Source organism: Corvus kubaryi, unplaced genomic scaffold, assembly GCF_017639235.1.
Source record: "Corvus kubaryi isolate FWS band 111438036 unplaced genomic scaffold, C.kubaryi_AGA036_p1.0 137, whole genome shotgun sequence".
NCBI classification, from domain to species: domain Eukaryota; kingdom Metazoa; phylum Chordata; class Aves; order Passeriformes; family Corvidae; genus Corvus; species Corvus kubaryi.
Window position 1 is genome coordinate 7,328,356 of NW_024580671.1, and position 19,537 is coordinate 7,347,892.

At 36.8% G+C, this 19,537-nt stretch overlaps 1 long non-coding RNA gene across 1 annotated transcript in view; it reads right to left on the reverse strand.

Annotated features, from left to right (window-relative positions):
* Positions 1 to 3,492: 3,492 nt before the first annotated feature.
* LOC121659553 overlaps positions 3,493 to 19,537 on the reverse strand; it is a 43,542-nt gene continuing 27,497 nt past the window's right edge. Inside the window, exons 2-3 of the long non-coding RNA XR_006014373.1 lie at positions 8,113 to 8,174; positions 3,493 to 3,942 (exon numbers count right to left, since the gene is read on the reverse strand). This is a non-coding gene — a long non-coding RNA (uncharacterized LOC121659553). The remainder of the gene's footprint in view (positions 3,943 to 8,112; positions 8,175 to 19,537) is intronic.

A 19,537-nucleotide genomic window follows, 5' to 3' on the forward strand; every position in this document is an offset into this window, starting at 1 on the left:
TAATTCTTATCTCACAGCAGATAAACAGTAATGAGTATTTTGGACCAAACCACTACACTAAATTGGTGTTTCCGCCCGGTTACAAACCGAACCCGCGACATACCTACAGACTATGTTCCCTAGAAAAACGGGATGTTTGACTGGTCAAGAGGGAATGTGTTGGTCATTTCACAACTTGCAAAGTGACAGGCATGTAAATCTGAAGCTGAGAACAGGGTGCTATAAAGGGTAGGTAGGAAATATCACTCACCCATAAGAAGCAGCATGGAAAATTCATCACAAATCCCCTTGTGCGTAGAATGAGCCTTAGGTGAGCCTGTGCTAAGGATGGAAACATGAGGATATAAAGCTTGTTCCTGAGGCTCACAGGATCCACAGACTGGGAAACAAGGATTTTGAAAGCTATGACCCCAACCCAGCACTGTAGGAGTTTAAACACAGCTTGGATGGGGGTGTGTGCCTTAAATCCTAGTCTAGGCACAGTGTGGAGTGGGAGGTCATCATAGAAATACCTGATCCAACTCCAGGAGTGGTGATGTGTCGCAGTGACGCTTTGCAGCTTCATAGGTAAAACAGCAGGCTTAGTAGGTCTTTTGTCAATTTTGTTAGTCTCTTAGTTTTTTCCCATTTTCAGTTTCATGTCAGAGCTCCATAACATCAAACTCCTTCTGTATTTGGATACCAAAATGTGAAGAGAATCAATTGGAATTCTCTGGTGACACTGGTTTTCATGGGAAAATGAAAAAAAAAAAAAAAGCTAAATTATAGAAACTTTAATTTTTCAGAGAAATATGTTAGTTTCTTTTGATGAAACAGCCCAGAAGACGGCTTTCTGATAGAAACCCTAGAAACCCACTGATTGCTTGCCTGCTGTTGGAGCTCAAACTCCCCACCTGTGGATTTGACATAACCCCACCTTCAAAGCTCTGGATCACACAGCACACACACTTTGCCAAGGAGACCAGCCATCAGCTTTGAAGGAGTGGAAAGACATTATGGAGATGAGGAAACACAAAATTCAAAACCTACTCTCTAAGTGGAAGAAGCTGTTCAAACATGGAGCTGTGTCACACAGCAGGTTAATGTTTGAAACATAATGTGCAGCCCAAAGAATTTAAAGGCATTTTGGTCCTCTTTTAAAGCCTAAACTTGGACTCTTCTCTCTTACACTCTCCCTGCCATGGAGCGGAGCACTTCAGAGTTTCAGAACCAAATCCCAAGCCACCTAGTTCCCAGATTCCAAGCACTGGTTGTCCCTGTCTGAATGGTCTCTCATATGAGAAACTATTGGAATATGGGCTGTCATTCTCAGGATCTTAAGATCCAGTGTATTTTTGAGATTTTCTGGGAAGAACATTGGCTATAAGTAAAACAAACAAGCATTTTTATTTCTCTTTATGCTTTTATTTCCTACAAGAAGCATGAAATATGTGGTTTGTTTGGAATTTTAACTTTTTTCCCAGTCCCCAGAGAAGTCAGTTTTTCTATAAAGTGGAGATTTGAACATGTTTTGTATGTTTGTGGGCAAGAAGTGGATATTTGACCCTGTTTGTTCATTTTCCTTTATATGTAATATATTTTTCTTTATCACAAGTCTCTAAGGAAGCTAAAGATGATACTATTCTTCTCATTTTATTAATTGGAACCTGGAATAAAGGGAATAGAGGCAAAAATGTTGACTTTAATTTAAGAGTGAATTTTTACACTTTATATACAAGCAGGGTTCTTATTGACCTCATTAGCAAACCTTGACCTCAACTCTTCTGAGCATCAAATATCACTTTTGGGTAGCCAGAAACAAATTTCAGTTAATGTAAGGTTCTCTTTATTTTTTTTAAAGGCAGAAGAACAATCTGATTTTTTAAAAGTAGCAGTGAATCATAACAACCAAGAAATCATTTTAGCCTAATTTTCTAAGACAAGTTTTTGTTCCTGTCTGTGCACACACAGTCACATTTGTCCATTTTTGAACTTACTGATCAATTTAAACAAAGACCTGACAAGAAAGTATAGATTTCAGAAACAACTGAGGTAGTTATTAACCAACAGTTATCGTTCATAGTTAAGTACAAGTTTTCAAAAATCACAATTGCCAGGGTGTGCAATGAAGGAACAGGGAAAAACTCTGTGACACTATCTGATAAACCACCCAACTCACAAATTCTGCAGCAGAAGAGACAGAGGTCCCATGAAAGCCTCTTGCAGTGCATGACCTGATTTATTAACAGTTCATTCTGCACTGTAATCTGAATGAGGCTTGGGTAATGGAGGGAAAAAAAGAAAAAAGTGCTGTGCTTATGTATTAAAAATATGGGTACTGAAAATGTACACATCTATGGGTTCTGCTGGTAACTTTTCCTGTTAGCCCCCACTAAAATCTCAGTCTTGTTTTAGTCCTGCCTTAAATGCAAAGCACACAAATGCCAGCACCAAGACAACACTTTAGCACACTGGGGTAGGAAGCACACCTGTCTGTCCTCAGTGAGGATCCTCATCAGCTAAAGGGCATCATGGCTTCCCCTACCAATTGGAAAAATATTGATTCCATGTTTTGATACCACACTCTCGTTCTCTAGGTGTTACGAGGCATGGTGGAACATGATATTATCCCTACTGTCACTGATAATGACAGTGGGAGCTGTAGAGATGAGCTGTTGGCCCTGCTGCGCCATAGTCCCACACCTCTCTTTAGTCAGAGGAGTTCTTGGAGACTCAGGAATGATGGTCTCTGTTCCCTGCTATACAAAGGAATGGGTCTCATTAGTCAGATTCTATGACCTCTTACTCCTGCAAAAGGAAACTTCAAATAATGCCCTATTCTGCTTCTGCAGCCCTCAGATGGAGCATATGCATTTGTTCCTGGAGATGCAGTCGTCTTCTCTGTGCAGCCTACAAAGAAAAGGGTCATGTTCTCTATCAAAGAAAACTGCAGAAAATTGACTGCCAGACTAAAAACTACTCACTGTAGTTATGAAACGATCATTTTAAGGGATCATAATTTAAGAAAATATGAGCAATATTTTTTATGCATGAGAAAAAAAACGAAACTCATGACATGGAAGCAAATTGTCTTCCAAAGTTCATGAAGTCTTCCCAGTACTGAAGTACTGCAGCTTCTCTTCTAAGGGCTGCAACAAACAAAACTTGTTTAAACACCAGGTTACACACTAAGAATACCTAAAAACTATACTTTTTCAAATAAAGAGTTCAGCAAAGGTACTGAGCATATCTGGTAGCTTGGCAAAGTCATGAGTCAGTGAACACAGGGCCTTATTATAGAGTTTTGTGCAATTTCTCTTACACTAGGTTTTCCTTGATGGTAGATGAAGACTACTTCAAAAGCAAGAGGCACAGTCATATAACCCAGACAGGCACGAAGGAATGTAAATTTTGCTTGCACGTATGCATTTAATCTATGAGGTTTATGCTAGCAAGGATCACTCATGAGGCTAAGAGTTGCAGAATTTTAGCTTTATTCATGCAATATAACACATGGCTGATTCACTGAATGCAACAACATGAACCCAGAAATTTTTGGCCAGTATAACTCCAGAATTGGAAAAAGATGTGCCAGGAGATTGTCTCCTGTTCACTCAGAAAAAAGTTCAGCAAGTATTACACTGTGTTCTGCTGCCCTAATCTCCTCTGCCTGTCCTTCAAAAGAAGCCTGTATCCTTCCATTCCAGTACTCCAGTCATAGGAGCCATCCCACCATGTCTCCATGATTCCAGTAAGATTGTAGCCCTGCAGGCATGTGCACATCTCTCACTCCTGTTGTTTATTCCCCATGCTGTGTGCATTTGCATAGAGCCATTTAAGTGGGACCCCCCCGATGAAGCCAACTCACTGGCTGGAGTAGCTGGAATTCCTTTGTGCTGCTCTTCAGGTGCTCTCCTGCTGATCTGTGATCCCGCTCCAGCTTCTGGGCATCTCCTGCTGATACTGGCATGAAGGAATTAAATTATGAATAATTCATCTTGGCTGTTTTGGAAAATAATTTGTAGTTATAAATAGTAACATATAATGGACTGGTATCACTGCAACATGTCACAAATTGTCTGTTTGATACTGTTATTAATAATGACATAACTTTTGTTTGTCCAACTGGATTCTGTTCCACACGAAGTTATCTACCCATGATTTTTAAGATAATAACTTGCCATTTACCACTTGAAATACCATAGTTTGAATTTGTAACAAACATATAAATCTAATCCAGAGAGCTTGTCCTTCTAAAATCAGGTGAGGCATTGATTTAAGAGATTTCTCATGAAACATACATGAAAAAATTGCAGCAACTTTGCTTTGAAAATACTTTCCTCAAGCAAACAGGCCTCCACTCTGGAACATATGCTAGATGAGTTCAGTTCATTTCAGCCTAGGCAACCTCAAATATCCCTCTCGTCATTTGCAGAGTATTTAGGGAATTATACGAGTTCTTCTTTAAACTTATGTCCTAAGCAATTCATTGATGGTATCTAGAGTGGTATAAGATCTGCAGAGTTCAGAAAATCTGGCATGTCTCTTGTGCTATAAGGTCACAGCATAAGTGAGAAATTACTTAGAAGCTTGACACCTTGCAAACTGAAATATTCAAGGAATGGCATTGTTGGAGGTGGTCCTGGTCTTTATGAACTTACTCCTGAGGATGGACCTTTTAATTTTTGTGGAACCACTCACAAGAATAAGTAGCCTCTAGCATACAGTCTACATCACCAGACATTAAAAATGTGGCCATTTTACATTTAAATATTTGTAGTAGCTCTGTTTGCAAAATGAACAGTAAAACTTCTAGGATGAAACTTACATTTATGCAACTGTTTGCAAAAGTATAAGTTTTCCTACTATACATTATTGGAATAATTTAATGGTATTCAATTTACTGGAACTATATTACTTTAAATATTACTTTTTATTATGTTATTTTCTAAAATAAGTTGTATAGAGGCCAGGAGACATTTGTTGTGTTATGTCAAAATCATAATTAATATTAAACAAAAATGTCTCTAAAAGCGTAATACATAATTGGTTCAATCCATTTTTCAGAGAATGAGTCTGTGCAAATGAGGCTTTCTTTATATACTCATATACATAGCAAATTGTCTTAAAGTGTTAGCATAGTCTTTAGGAACTCTCAAGTGTACATTTAACATCCGAGATTCATTGTATCTGGCATTTGCACAACTGTTGTCTCTAAAAGCAAGTAATGTGAATTGTCACAACAATGATTCTTTAGGGAATGCTTCTTTCTACCATGATGGATTCTATTTTTCTGTGAAATTTTGAAAATTGAACTGTTCGTGGTAATAGAGTTTAAACTCCTCCACTTCTCCAAACAGAATTCATTTATGTACATGCAGTTGGAGCACATCTGCACCCAGTTAACTGCTTTCAGTTAGCAAAATCAGCTGCTTTCAATAATTACACGCATATGTGAGTTCCTGAATCACATTTACTTTATAAAATGTTACATCTATATGTAAACTTATACTTTTTTTTAACCAGTGTAGTAGATAAAATTTCCCATATTCATGGCTTCTTGAATTAGCTTTCACAGAATTTCTACACTTCTTAAGGAGATATGTAGCATATGTCATATTGATCCCAACAGATTTTAGGAGCAGGCTTGTGGCACTATATCCAGAAAAGGCCAATGCAAATACACACCAACTCAAGATGTGCTTCTGCAAGCAAAAAACCTCATAAAAAATACTTTGAAAAGGGAGGCACAGTACATGAGAAAGTGTTTTTAACTCACCTCTCCAAAGGTGCCAGCTATTCCGTCTACACATACACTTAAAAAAGAAAATTACTTAGAAAAGCCCACAGTTTCTTCCTTATGCTTTTAATTCTTCTTCAGAGAGGAAAATTTCTTATGAAACCAGACAGGTTTTTAGGCTCAGGGTTCTTCAACCAGCTCATAAATAAACAAATAAATTGCCAGCTAAATAAATAAATAAATATTTTAATTGTTATTACTGTTCAGTCTGTCTCCTTTTGGTTTCATGTTGCATGGTCACCAATCCAAATACCTTCCCATTAGGCATAAACTTTAGACTGTCCTGACTGCAACAACAGTAAAAAACAAACAAAAAAGCAAAATATTTAATTTTTCTAGTTCTGGATAGCTCATACCACTCAAAAAATAGTCAGGACCAACAAACTCATAAGTATCTGGTCAGTAAAATTTCATATGTTACTTTGTGAAAATTGAATTTAAAATATAATCTTACACTTTTTAAATATACCAGCTTGTTTTTTTAAAATACTGTAATAAACCCAGTATGATAGAGAATAGAACGATGTGGCTTGTAAAGTAGAAAACAATTAGATACCAATGGAATCCTTGATTTCAGAGGAACAAGATTATTTCATTTATTTCTCTGGACTTTTTAAAAAAAGAGATTATAAATGTATCAAAATGATAAGCATAAATATGATGCTATACTTTCATTTGAAGAGTTTGAGTTTTCTGCTATAAACCATATAACCAAGAATAGTAATGGACTAACATCAAAACACACACACCTTAAAATGGCTTCACAAAGACACAGCTCCTAAAATAATTATTTTAGTTTTGAAGACTGGTTCCACCAAATCCTAGCTTTAATGTATTTTTCTCCCAAACAATAGTGGTTTTAAATTTGTGTTTGAATAAAGCATTACAAAAAAATGTAGGATTGTCAATAGAATATGAAAAGAATCTCCACTGCATTTCATATTTGATGAATGAGGAGCTGTCTAGTTTCCATAAAGGCTTCTCTCTGAGACAGTTATAAGTATGATGCACCACCCTTGGACCATGGCAATTTGGAGGGTTGGCATATGAATAGACCTGAAGGTCAGAAGTGATTGATGTGATCGTCTTGTCTGACCTTCTATACCACAAGTGGCAAGCATCCTCAGAAACAGTATTAGTACCAGAACTTGAAACATGTTTCATCTTATTTTGAAAACTGCATTGTAATCTCCCTTGAGAAGTCTGTTTCAATGTGTAGTTGTACTTCCTGCTTGGAACTTGCGTCTTATTTAATCAAGTCATTGGATCTATTTGTACCTTTGCCTGTCATACTGAAAAACCTCTCTCTACCCATCTTTTCCAGATACCAGAGTAGCACGTAAGTTCTTGACCTTCTTTATAATAACATGAAAAGAGGAGTTGATATCAGAAGAGAAGACCAATGGGCTGTGATTTAAGACCAAAAAAGAAGTGGCATCATTATATAAAAGACTCATTTCTATGCTATGAAGAAATATTGTTGAGCAATTGAAATAGGCACCAGTGCTATGACACCAGGAAAAATCCACAGATATCTGAAGATTTTCTAGAACAGAAAGGGAACAGAGAAAACATATGGAGATTCTTCACAGAAATTTCTCTCCAAAAAATGTGAAAGACAAGCATATTGAAGTTGAATCTTTGGTTAGGTAAACAATGTTTCAAGGACATTTTCTTTCATAGAGTCATAGAAAAGAAACCTAGTGCAACACAAAACTTTTAGCTACTCCCCTTTCAAATACATGTTAAAAAAAATCCAAAGGTAGAGAGGCTAAAATTCTAGTTTCCTTGACCCAAAAGTGCTTGCCTGTTTTGAACAGTTTTTCATCTCAAATGCTTTTATCCTCTTTTTCTCCTTAAAAGAGAGAGGGCATGAACTCACCTTATAGTGGAAAATATTTATTGGAACATGAAGAGTCAATCACATAATGACTGGCATCAAACAGAGGTACTCTGAGCCTTTAAAGATGGAGACACCATGTCACCCTCATAATCTAATTTTGATCCCTTCTGGATGAAAGTAATCATTACTATTATTGCATTTTATCCTTTCAGAGTGTTTCCTCCAGAGTGTTGCCCTAATTGACTTTTCTATAACTACGACAGTATTTTTATGCATTAAAAGTCACATTAATAAATAAACATTATAATTATAATGCTTCCAGCTGGGAATATTTTAGTTAAAGGTCATTTTTTGTTCAATAGGTATGTAGTTTAAATGTTGTCAAGTTTAGAATTAAGAATATAAAATACAATTAAACTTCCTTTTATCTCAAATGTTCTCCCTGAAGTTATTCCAGGACGAGTATTGTAAAGAGCATAGGCAAACTCACCTTCTGCAGTAAGGTTTCATGTGTTGTGTGTCGAAGTTTTGTGAAGGACAATTCTTTTCACACTAAACATGATATTTTAGGCAGAAAGAGAAATAAACTGAAGAAATTATATAAACCATATATTATTACAAAAATCATATTTTAAAATTATTTAAATTATTTAAAACTTTAACATTGAACAGAAAAATATTCAGGAGTGATATTCAGCTCAAACTACATGAGCATATCTAATTCACAAATTTCTTGTTCTTTCCCATCTTTATTAAATTTTAATTACATTATTACCTCTAGCTAACTTTTAGGTTTTCAGAGAATGCATTCTGTTTCCAAGGTATTGGCACATCAGCAGTTGCCATTGGATCTGAAATCTGGACACTGGAATCTACAATACCAAAAGATTCTTTCAAACCCAGTATTTTGTTCCAGTACTGTGTTACTTTCATATTCTAGTGGCAGTTTAGAAGGTGAAGTCACTAGATAAATCACCAAACTGGGAAAGGAAAGAGGAAACAATGTTCACTGCTTAATTCAAATGCACAAATTATTATAGCAATTAATGTAAATTTAAATTTTTTTATAGAAGAGATTTAAAATTAAAAAGAAAAAACAATCAAAAACAAACAGCAAGAGCAAGATGAGTCTATCAGTTTTTAGGCTATTGGCTGGGTTGTATAAAGGGTTTATTCTACATTTTTCCAATACTTACTTCATCACTTAGGGCAAGTGCCCCGAGGTGGAGGTGACACAGCAAAAATTCTGAAAACATTATAGCCTGGATGTGTATTAATGGAGAGCTGTCAGAGAGGACAGCTACAGCAGAGTAGAGCAGACCCTCTGCCAGATGTCAGTTTTATGAATTTGAATCAAGTTAAGGGAAGGAGTTCTAGGGATTCTGAAAAAAGGCCTTTGAAAAATACTGTATTTCCGTTTAAAACATTTATTTCTGCAAAATCTACAGTTTGAGAATGAAACATATGAGTTCTGAGAGTATGAATGGAGAATTCCAGTAAAGTTAAAGCCATGCTGGATATGCTGTCAGAACACAGAATCTGCAAAAGTGCATGGGAAATGGATTTTCTTTCCTATTTATAATTGACGTGTTGAATATAATTGTGCTGTGTATTTGGCTAACCATAGAGCAATCTGCTTCATATTGGTTAGTCTGACACCATCATGACTGTAACTTCTATATATTGTTTAATAAAACTGCTGATTTTCACTCTTTTGAGACCCTCTTGGGTCTCAGTATTCAGACCTCTTGGTGTCAGTGTATTTTAAATTTACTGTGATTACTACTCCAGTAATAAGGCATAAATGTGTATAAGTATCCAAAATATGAGACAATGGGTTTCAATAATTGGCTGCTACCTCTAATATTGCTCTGATTTTAGACACTAAGCTGTATCATTTATTTACACAAATGTTTGATTTTAAGCTCATAAGTCTTATTCTCTGGCCAGTAGAGGATACACTACCTCCTCTTAAATGCCCTTCAAAGTCATGCAAAAGTCAAGAAAATCTTAACAAATCTATGATCTTTTCCTTCAAAAAAAGCAATTTTTCTATAGGGACATAAAAAGAGAGTGGAGGAGGTTACAAATTCCCACACAAAATTGTGAGGAATTGCATACACTATACAGTATACACTATACACTAACAGCCACACCTCGGACCCTAGAGATCAAATATTTTCATATTTGTTAGAAAATCCTGAAGAACCTATACTGGAGACTGCTTTTACCAATCAACCTCTCCATAAATGTCACATCACAACAACACAAACCATTAAAGCAGTCCATAACATGCCTTTGAGATCTCTTGAGCAAGCATATGGTGTGCCTTTTCTGCACCCAACCAGGAGCATTACAGTAAAAGGGTTACTTTTACTGTGATCCCCTTAATGACAATATCTTCCAGCAATGTTGTGTTGTAAACAAGGTCATCTAATGGCCTAATCAGCTCATCTTCCCTTTGGGAAAAATGCATGTTATTCATTTGGGTATAAATGAAGCTGCAGCTAGAGGGGATGCAAGTGCTTGGAGACATCGGGCTAGGCACAAAAAAAACTAACTTCAAAGAACACGGTCAATTTTACACTATTTATTTTGCTATAAGTATGCCTTATTTGGAAGAAGAAAACGTAGCATCAGTTAGGGCAGGCTTATCATACCTGAGTTCCCATGAAGGATGCTCTCTTTTCCTGATTTTGTGAGGAGAAGCAATCTCTAGGATGCCAAAATGAAAAGTGATCCTAGCGACACACTGATGGCATCATTGTTGCATTTTGTTAGCAGCTTTCCCTTCAGAAGTAAACCTGCAAGGCTAAGCACTTTGGGTCACAGTGCATAACTGAAAAAAATGAATTGATAGATAGTTATGCTTGAGCACTAGCAAAAGGTAAGAGTAATGGTAAGTGTAATAAGTTTGAAACACCGGGAACATACAATTGTTCTGAAATCCCATTATGAAGATATATTATTATTAGGTTCTGCTGTTGCCTCACTAAGAGAAGGAATATAAAACACAAATCAGTGGGCACAAAGGTTGGGATGAAATCTTAAGACGTCCGTTTTCTAAACAAACTCACAAATCACTTCCTTCGCTTGGAACGGCAGCTGCACCATTTTGAAGAGCCCCAAGAAAGAGGACGTAGAACACATGTCTTGCTGTTTTAGACTCCACAATCTAACTGGAGAAACTTGCCTTGTGCCAATAGGCATTGCAAACAACTCACTCAACTTCTCTGCCAATATGGCAATTTGCATAGCATTACCCATAATGCTTCAAACTGCGCCTTTTCTTTGAAAACAGATTTAATTGAGCCTTGCTGAGCTGCATTAATGTGTCTGTTTAAATTGAGCAAATCTAATTAGCTCACATGAAAGTTATGCCACCTCTGGTGCAGCAAAGCTAATGCAATTAAAGTCAGCCAGATGTATTGAGTATTGTAAACATGCAGTCTGACTGGTGGAGAATAGCTCAGTATTCATCAGAGACTGGACAGTTTTGTAACACATTAACAACAGCTGCACTCTCTACAGTGTATAAGTATATATTGTGCTGTATATATGAGTACTTTAAATTCCTTGGTTTCTGCATTCTTCAACAATACTTGTTATAAGATTAGAACAATCTCATCTATGTGTGCCAACCCAAGCCCACTTTTTTTTTCAATTAGACCACTATGTATTTATACAGCATTGCTACAAAATCAATATTTACTAAACATTGCACAGAAAATTACTATTTATATTGGAAATAATTTCTAAACTCCTTGACTATTTACATGCCTTTATGAACTGGATTTCTAAAAAAGCTGTATGTAAATGGATAACTGGGAAAATGTCAAGATGCACTTCAAAAATAATCAGAAGATGTTCTAATAGGGAAAATATATATATTTTAGATTATTAATTATTTTCACTACACACTCCTTCAATCAGATACCACTTCCTAGTTAACTACTATCTATAAACAGGTTAGCACTCAAGATGCTCAGATAATGTCTTTTTTTAATACTGATTTTTTTTTTAATACTGATTTCAGTATCTGGTTTTGTACATGTCATGCAAAAAAAAGTATTTATAATTCTTGAAAGAAATACTTCAAATCATACTTTTTCTTTGAAAACCCCAGTTAGAATAGCTGCAGATTTGGCTGCTTCTTTGCAGTCATTTTTTGTCTCTGCTTTGCATTCCCTTCCCAGAATGCCAAGATGAATAAAAAAGATTTGGCTTCTTCCCCCATAATTGATAATCTTCTTCTTCCTCATTTATTAAATTAAGCTATAATTGCTCTCAATGGTAATCAAGTCCAGTGTTTCACGCTGTGAAAGAGATACTCAGTGGAAATGAAGGTAGGTTGTGCTCTCTTTATTCTTCTTAAATCTTGAACACACCATTTTCTAACTTCTCAATTCTTCTGTCTGTAAAAATGGACATAGTATTACTTTAAAAAATTATGAATTTTGTTTCCTTATCATTTCCTGCCCTAGAAAGTCTGAGATATAAACATTATAGAATGAAAGTTACACGTAAAATTGAATTTTTTAAAGTAGTAAGTTAAACATTGATTAGAAAAATAGGTATTCACAAAAAATCTTGGGTATAGATTTTTAAAATTACCAGCTTTTGAGAGTAGAAATAACACCTATAAAAACAGGGAAATTTAATGAGGAATTAAATTCCTTTACATGTAAGTAAAAAAGTCATCTTAAACATGTTCAAAAGAAGGTTTTCAGTATTTGGTTTAGCTGTGTACCTCAAGTTCTAGACTTTATTTTGTGAGGATTTCTAAAGGTAACAAGGTAGCAAAGCCAAATGTAAATGTTTCTTTACTGGATATTTAGATTTTTCTATGGAGTTTTCACTACAAAGAAGGAAAAGATTTGTTGAATGGATGGGATAACACATCCTTTCTTTCCCTGGTGTTTTTCCTGTCTGATATCCTGAGATCCTGAAATAAGTGACAACAGCTTCAAAGCTGCCCCAAATGCTTTGTCCAATGATCTGTTATTTTTGTTACCCCGTGCTGAGATGCCTCCCCTCAGCATACAGGCACCTTAAGGAGCAGCTGGGATACCAGTACAGGCTTTCCACCCTTCCTGCACTGAGGGTGTTGTACAGCTACTTCCCTCCCACCCCTCTTCTCCCACGCCAGATCATAGCAGAAGGGTTGCACTGGTATAAGGAGGTGCATTCCTTTAATTAAATTGAATTATACTTTGTTTGGATGAAGGAAGAAAGCATGAGCAGGGGGAAGGATTTTAGGGGTTCCTTTGTTTCTTGTTTGTTTGTTTGTTTGTTTGTTTCAGCTGCTGGACACAATATAGATTCCCTTGATATTCTTCATCTTAATTTTATAAAAGTACCCTTCTTTTGGGTACTAACAGACTTTCATTACCAAAAACTATTAACTGGTTTGGCCATCTCTTAAAAGTCACCATATGAAGAAATGTCAAACTGCTTGACACTTCATAGAATCATAGAACAATTTGGGTTGGAAGGGACATTTAAATGTCATCTAGACCAAATGCTCTGCCACGGCCAGGGCATCTTCATCTAGATTTAGAGATTATGACTAGAGGGTTGCCAACAACCTGACAGGCATAATACAGCAGAGAATGCTGTAGCAGTGGAAGATTACATGTACACAGGCACTTCAGACTGGACTGACAAGCTGTAGTCAGTCAATGTGATCTGGAATTTAGTAACTCTAATATAAGAATGAGAACCAAGATCCTAAACACATGGCTTACAAAACAACAGAGGAGTAGCATTTCTAGCCATTTTTAGAGTTGAAAGGAAACTTTGTTATTACAATAAAGAATAATGTTTTAAGAATATTATAGTGAGACACAAAGGTGAAATTCAGACTGTGAAAATCTTGACTGAGATAATAAAGAAAGTCTATCTTCAAGCTTTAGTCATTATCTGCTTTTTTGCCAGGTTAATTGCATCCTCAAAGTAATGCTTAGATCTTTTCTTCATCTCTATTTTGCTGTATTTCTAACATGTATCCAAACACATGTAACTTTATTAATATAAGCATACTAATATTTGCCTAAGTGCAAACTGAACTCCAGATTTAGCTTTAGGAAAACACCTGCTTTCACCTCAAACACCAAGCCTGCTGGCTAATTTCAGTCCTTGGATGAAAGTATTTGGCACTCCAATACAATAGAGATCACAGAGGCCTAGAGTCACACTACATGAAAGTTTCTTTATCAGGTATAGTAACTGCAAATAACTAAGAAAGTCCTGTGTAATACAACAATAAAATTTATCTACTTCCCCCAGAAGCAAGGATTCCCTCTTGCTTATCCCGCACAAGGACTGGTAAGACTCAGTTTGGTCCAGACCTTAAGCCATAATAAAAACTTGTCTCATACAAAAAATAATTAAATATCATCCTTATTTGCTAATATACCCATAGAGGTCACACTCAGTTTACATATTTTGGCTGTGCAAATTGTATTTGAACCATTTTGCTATGTGATTCTAATTAGAAAATTGCAAGTTTATGAACAAATCAGGGTGCCAAGTCAGCCTGTCATACTGATTATAAGTGAAGTGCAGAAGATAAATTGATTAAGCATTAGTTATAAAAGCAGAACAAAGTACCACATCAGGCACCAGAATGCAACACAAAACGCAGGTGAAAGGAAAAGAGCAGTGATACTGGTTAGCATAAACTGGAGGAAAAAGTGACAAAAACACAGCATAAACTGAGGGAGTAACATGGATAACATATAGCAAACTCAGATCTTTTTTATTGGCAGCAAGTACATAATATCTGAAAATAAAATGAAAACCTTAGCTTACTAAAATCAATTTGCAAACCAGCCCTTGGGAATTGTGCTCATATCATTAGAGAAGATTTACTTTTGCAAGATACATCAGGTCCTGGCAATCACATTAGTTATTAAGACAACATCTTAAGTTATTTATACAATGCTCTCTGAAAAAGTGAGAGTGCATGCTTAATGCAGGTAACAGATAATAAAAATAAGATTGCCTTTCCTAGCAGATGCAAAATCTGAAACTTTATATCTAGTTCAAGGCAGTAATCCAAGTAGAACAAGCTAAAATTCCCATTACCTCCACTCCAGAGCTGGGAGCAATATCAGCTTAAGTTGAATAAGGCTACAACTAATTGTAATTGGGTTGGTCAGTTGGAAAGCTTGCTAGGGATATTTTGACAGAAGGCTCTTTTTGTAAAATAAATAAATAAATAAAGAAAAGAAAATATCCACTGACCAACTCGAACTGAAATGTTATAGGGAAAGAAAAGCTATTGGAATTAATCTCTTTGCAAAAGTTTTTGGTGTTGTTATCCAAAAAATCACATATTTAAAAACCTAGGTTTTTAAAAAATGAATGAGGTTTAAAAAGTATGAAAGATATTTGGAAACTGAAATACTGTTTTAAGTGATCCAAAATAATGTTTACTTTCATCTCTCAAGATTTTTGTTCATCTTTGGGAATGAAGAAAAAGAGCTTCAAATATGTATCCCAGGACAGCTTTTTACAGCAGTTCTTGGTTAAATACAACCTCAAGTAGGTCAATGGGTGTTGGGGTCTCCTCCCCCTGCCATGGAGCCCTGGGAGATGGGCCCTGGGGGGGAGACAGGGGGTCTCCCTGCCCCTGGTCAGCCTCATTTCCCATTGGTTGTTTTGTGTTCCCTGGTGTGGCCAAGGACCCTCGGGTCCCGTGACTGCAGAGTTCCTCAGCAGAGCCCCGGCCATGCGGCTGGAGAAATAAACATCTCTGAAACATCTACCACGAATCTGTCCATATATACTTCCTTTCCTCGGGACTCCTGGTTTGATATATGCGTGTTACAGTAATCCCCGCTGTAACAAATGGGCTTATCACAATTTAGATTTTTTATATCCCTTATACTGTTTATAGAAGTCATTCAGTGTTTTTTTAGCTCTTCTGTGCAAGGAAGCTCTCTGGAGACTATTCTCCCTTTCTAGTACTCATATTCATGGTTTTGTTAGAAGGAACACTCCCAGAGGAACTATGAGCACCACAACCATAGAGATTTAGTCTCTGAGCTTTTTCTGCCCTGCTTCTGATCATCACAAGCCACACAATATCTAGAAAAATAATTTCTCACCAGACTGAACAAATACTTTTCAGAAATACCTGAGATTTTTAGAATATTAAAAAGACACTTAAAGTAAACAGCTCCATTCTGTGTGCCTTTCCTTACACACCAGATGACCATTACGAGGTCTAACTACTCCTTAGCCAGTAGTTACCTAAACCAGCATTTTCCTCATCTGAGCCCCTAAATATCCCTACCTGCATGTTTAAGACACTAAACAAAGTCCCTACTCTCATTTTCATAGTCCCATTCTAATCAGAGGGACTGCTTGGTGGTTCCCTAGTGCATCCTAGAAGAGAAACAGCATATAACTGCTTTGAATTTAATGGAAGGGGTTTTTTCACAAGTATGGCAAATATGTGTTTTAAAGCAAGAGACAAAAAAAAAAAATCTTTTTTTTTATGTTACTAGAAGTTCTGACTTCTCCAGTTGTGAAATGCTGTTCTTGAATCTCTATAATTTCCCTAACAGTACTTTAAAGAGACATACAGGTCTCTCCTGCATCTCCTTTTTCTTTATGGGGAACTGATAGATACTTGAAAGCTCCCTTAACAGAATAATTATTGTTGGTTGTTATTTGCTGGCTACTATAACGCTCTGAGAGACAGTAGAAATAGAAAGAATGCACAGCAGCTGAGACCAGGCAGTATATGCCTTTAAACAACACTGAGTGGATTATCTGTGGTCAAAGAAAGAAAACAAATGTACAAGTTCCATACAAGATTTGGCAAACAACTACATAAAGTTAAGGCTTCTTTTTGCTTTATTCTCCATTTTATGTGCTACTTCCCTGATGATACATTGTACTGCAGAAGTATCCCAGCAGTGACAAGACCAGTTTCAGGTTTTTTCCAAGTATAATTTTTAGGAGAAAGAGTTCAAGAAATTTTTAATGAGTGAGCTAAGACTGTCTCTGGTTTTTGAATGTCCCTCAATAACCAATGCCTGTGCTACACTCATTTGACTGGCTCTGCATAAACCCAGCTAAAGAGACCAGAGACTTTCAAATAAGGTGTAGGTTTGTACACGTCAGAGAGCAGACGCTCTCTGTGAGCTGTCTAGTGGGTTGTGAAAGAAATCTCTGAAGGGGAAGGATGAGGCAAAAATTTCCATTGTCAGAAAAATCAGGCTGTGCTTTAGACTGTTAGAAGAGGTGAGACCTACCACAGTGTACAAGTCAAAGCTGCATCCTTTCAAAGACTTATGGGCACGCAGAGCTTTTAAAACCAACAGTGGCTGTAATTCAGAAACCTTTTTTCTGTCTTTCCTCCTGTAGTGCTGCCAGACTAGGTCAAATAGGAAGATCAAAACAGCTGCGGTGGGATTCTTGAAGGGGTGTATGGAGAAGTAGGATCTCAGTAAGCTGAAGCATCAGATCCAAGCTTTATGATGACTTTTGAGACTTGTACCCTCAGAAAGGAGAAAAGGTACCAGGACTAAAGCCTAAAATGTGTCTGAAATGCTCAGAAATTAATACTGATCTTCATATGCGGCTAGAATGTAGGCTTTGTGGTTGGCTGTGCTCCTTCTGTAAAGTGGAGCAAAAGGGCTTGAAAGAGAAGGGATATATTGGCCCTATATGTTAAGCCCACCTGGCCCTCCATTTGCCAAGAATAGTTATAAGTTTGGGTTGTTAAGCCTAAGTATTGAGAGAATAAACCCAAACTTATCAGCAGGGCTTTTTCTCTCATAAACTTGACACTGTCCACTGCATCTGGAATTACTTGACCCTTGTCAGATTGGGTCTTTTTTTGCTTCCTGTGATTTCCAGTCCTGCAGTTAAAGGTGGGATAAGAAAGAAGACATGTCTGTAGGAGTAATATCTGTGGACCTGAGAGGCTGAAAGGAATTGCATCTGTAATGTTCTGGCCTAAGATTCATTAGCATCAGAAAACTGCTTGATGTAGCTCAGAACTGCATGTGTTACCAAATGATGGTGCCAGAATGCTGTGCCCAGATAAGGGACAATGCACTAGCCAGAGATGTGCCATCTCGTAGGAAGAGCACAGTTATTTATGTGGACTAACACACAGAGCTGCAATCACTTTTGAAATCAGTGCAAAATCTTTCCTTCTACTGAGCTCTATTTTGGAATCTAGTGTGTTCATTAAACATAAAAATTGTGCAGCCCTCATATCTGGGCATGGTGCTGTAAGTTTTTATATGAAATGACCTCTAGCTCAGAGAAGGGCTGCAATTTCACCTCCTACAAATTAATCCTACACAAACCCAGTGTGACACATGAATCATGTAAAATATTTCTGCAGTATTTTTAAGGCCTAGGGGGATACCTGTTCAGAAGATGAAAAAAATAACCTGAGATTTGCAGTGGGATTTATTGAGTACAGGTTTTAAAGAGGTTGCATTTATCAAACACTGTTGAATGGATACTTGTCTGGAGTTTTCCAAAGAATTTCTAGTTGCATATAGGTTTGTGGTCCTGATCTAGACAAACAGCAGGGAGAAAGATAGAGAACTGATTTTTTGAAGACTTATTCTCCAAAGAATCCTTGGAGGAAAAGTTCAAAAGGTAGCTTCACGATAATATATTTAGAAAATGCATGCTTAACCCAGGCTAATAATGGTAGCTATATTCCTGGGTATTCCTTTGGGTGTAACAGAGGGTACCACTGCAGATATCAGGTGTGCTGCTTTACACAACCTTTATACTATCCCAAAAAAAGCACTTTTTAACAAGGGCAGGTGGCTGGCTTTGTGCTTTAACAGATTATCGATCAAATATGTAGGACAGCACAATTATAATGAGAGATGTTCAAAAGTCTTGGATATTCTTCAGATGTGCTATAATCCTTCAGACACAGTGGAGTCCAGTCTATAGGAATCACAGCAGTAGATATGCATAAAGAATTTGGAAGTGCAGATATATTTTTGGAGGGGAGAAAAAAATTCTGCTGCAGGTTCAGTGCCACTGTATTTTAACTCTGGTTACTTCACTTTCTATGGCATGTTAAGGATGAGGAGAATTTTCTCCCAAGCCTCCAGCTGAGACACTTAGTATAGGACTACTGGGGACAGCTAAAGTTGTTGACTGATGAATGATAGCCAGTTTATAGACATGAATTTATGTGGATGAGTCATCTAATGATGAACAATGAATAAGAAATTTTCTTTCTGGCACTTTGGGTAAACCATGCTCCTCTTTGAAACGGTTTGATAACAAGGCAATAAAAGGATTTTGTGCAATAACTCTTTTGCAGCTTTTCTAGCTCTCAACCAGCCTTTGCTCACCTTTAGGAGTCAGTTCCAGATTAGACAAAAGATTATCAAAGGAAACTTCCAGTATAAATTACTCCTTTCATGTTTTTCTCTACTGATAATCTAAACAGGGCTAATTTATTAGGCCTGAGCAATGTCTGAAGATTGTTCAACCTGTTAGTGTAATCCTAGGCACAGTTTTGAACTGTGTTGACTAGGACTTGCCCAGGAAAAACCCAGGCATGGTTTGGAGGTTAGTGTAGTTACAGGTTAATTCCAATAACCTTTGGAATTAAATAGATTAGGATTTATGTCAGATTATGTAAGATTAGGACTTTACGTCAGAGGACAAGCACTTGTAACTGCAGAGATGCAGCTGTCACATAACAGTGGACTTCAGGGTCAGAACACAGTTCTTGATCCATTTCATATGAGTTTAAGTGCTACATAAATTAATATATGCAGCAGCAACCTGTAAAATTCCTTGAGATGCCTGTCTTCCTTTCCTGTGCAGGAGTAGAACTTGTACCAACACAAAGTTGAAGGTCACTTAGACAAACTTAATTTTCCTCAAAGCTATAAGAAGGTTTGTGA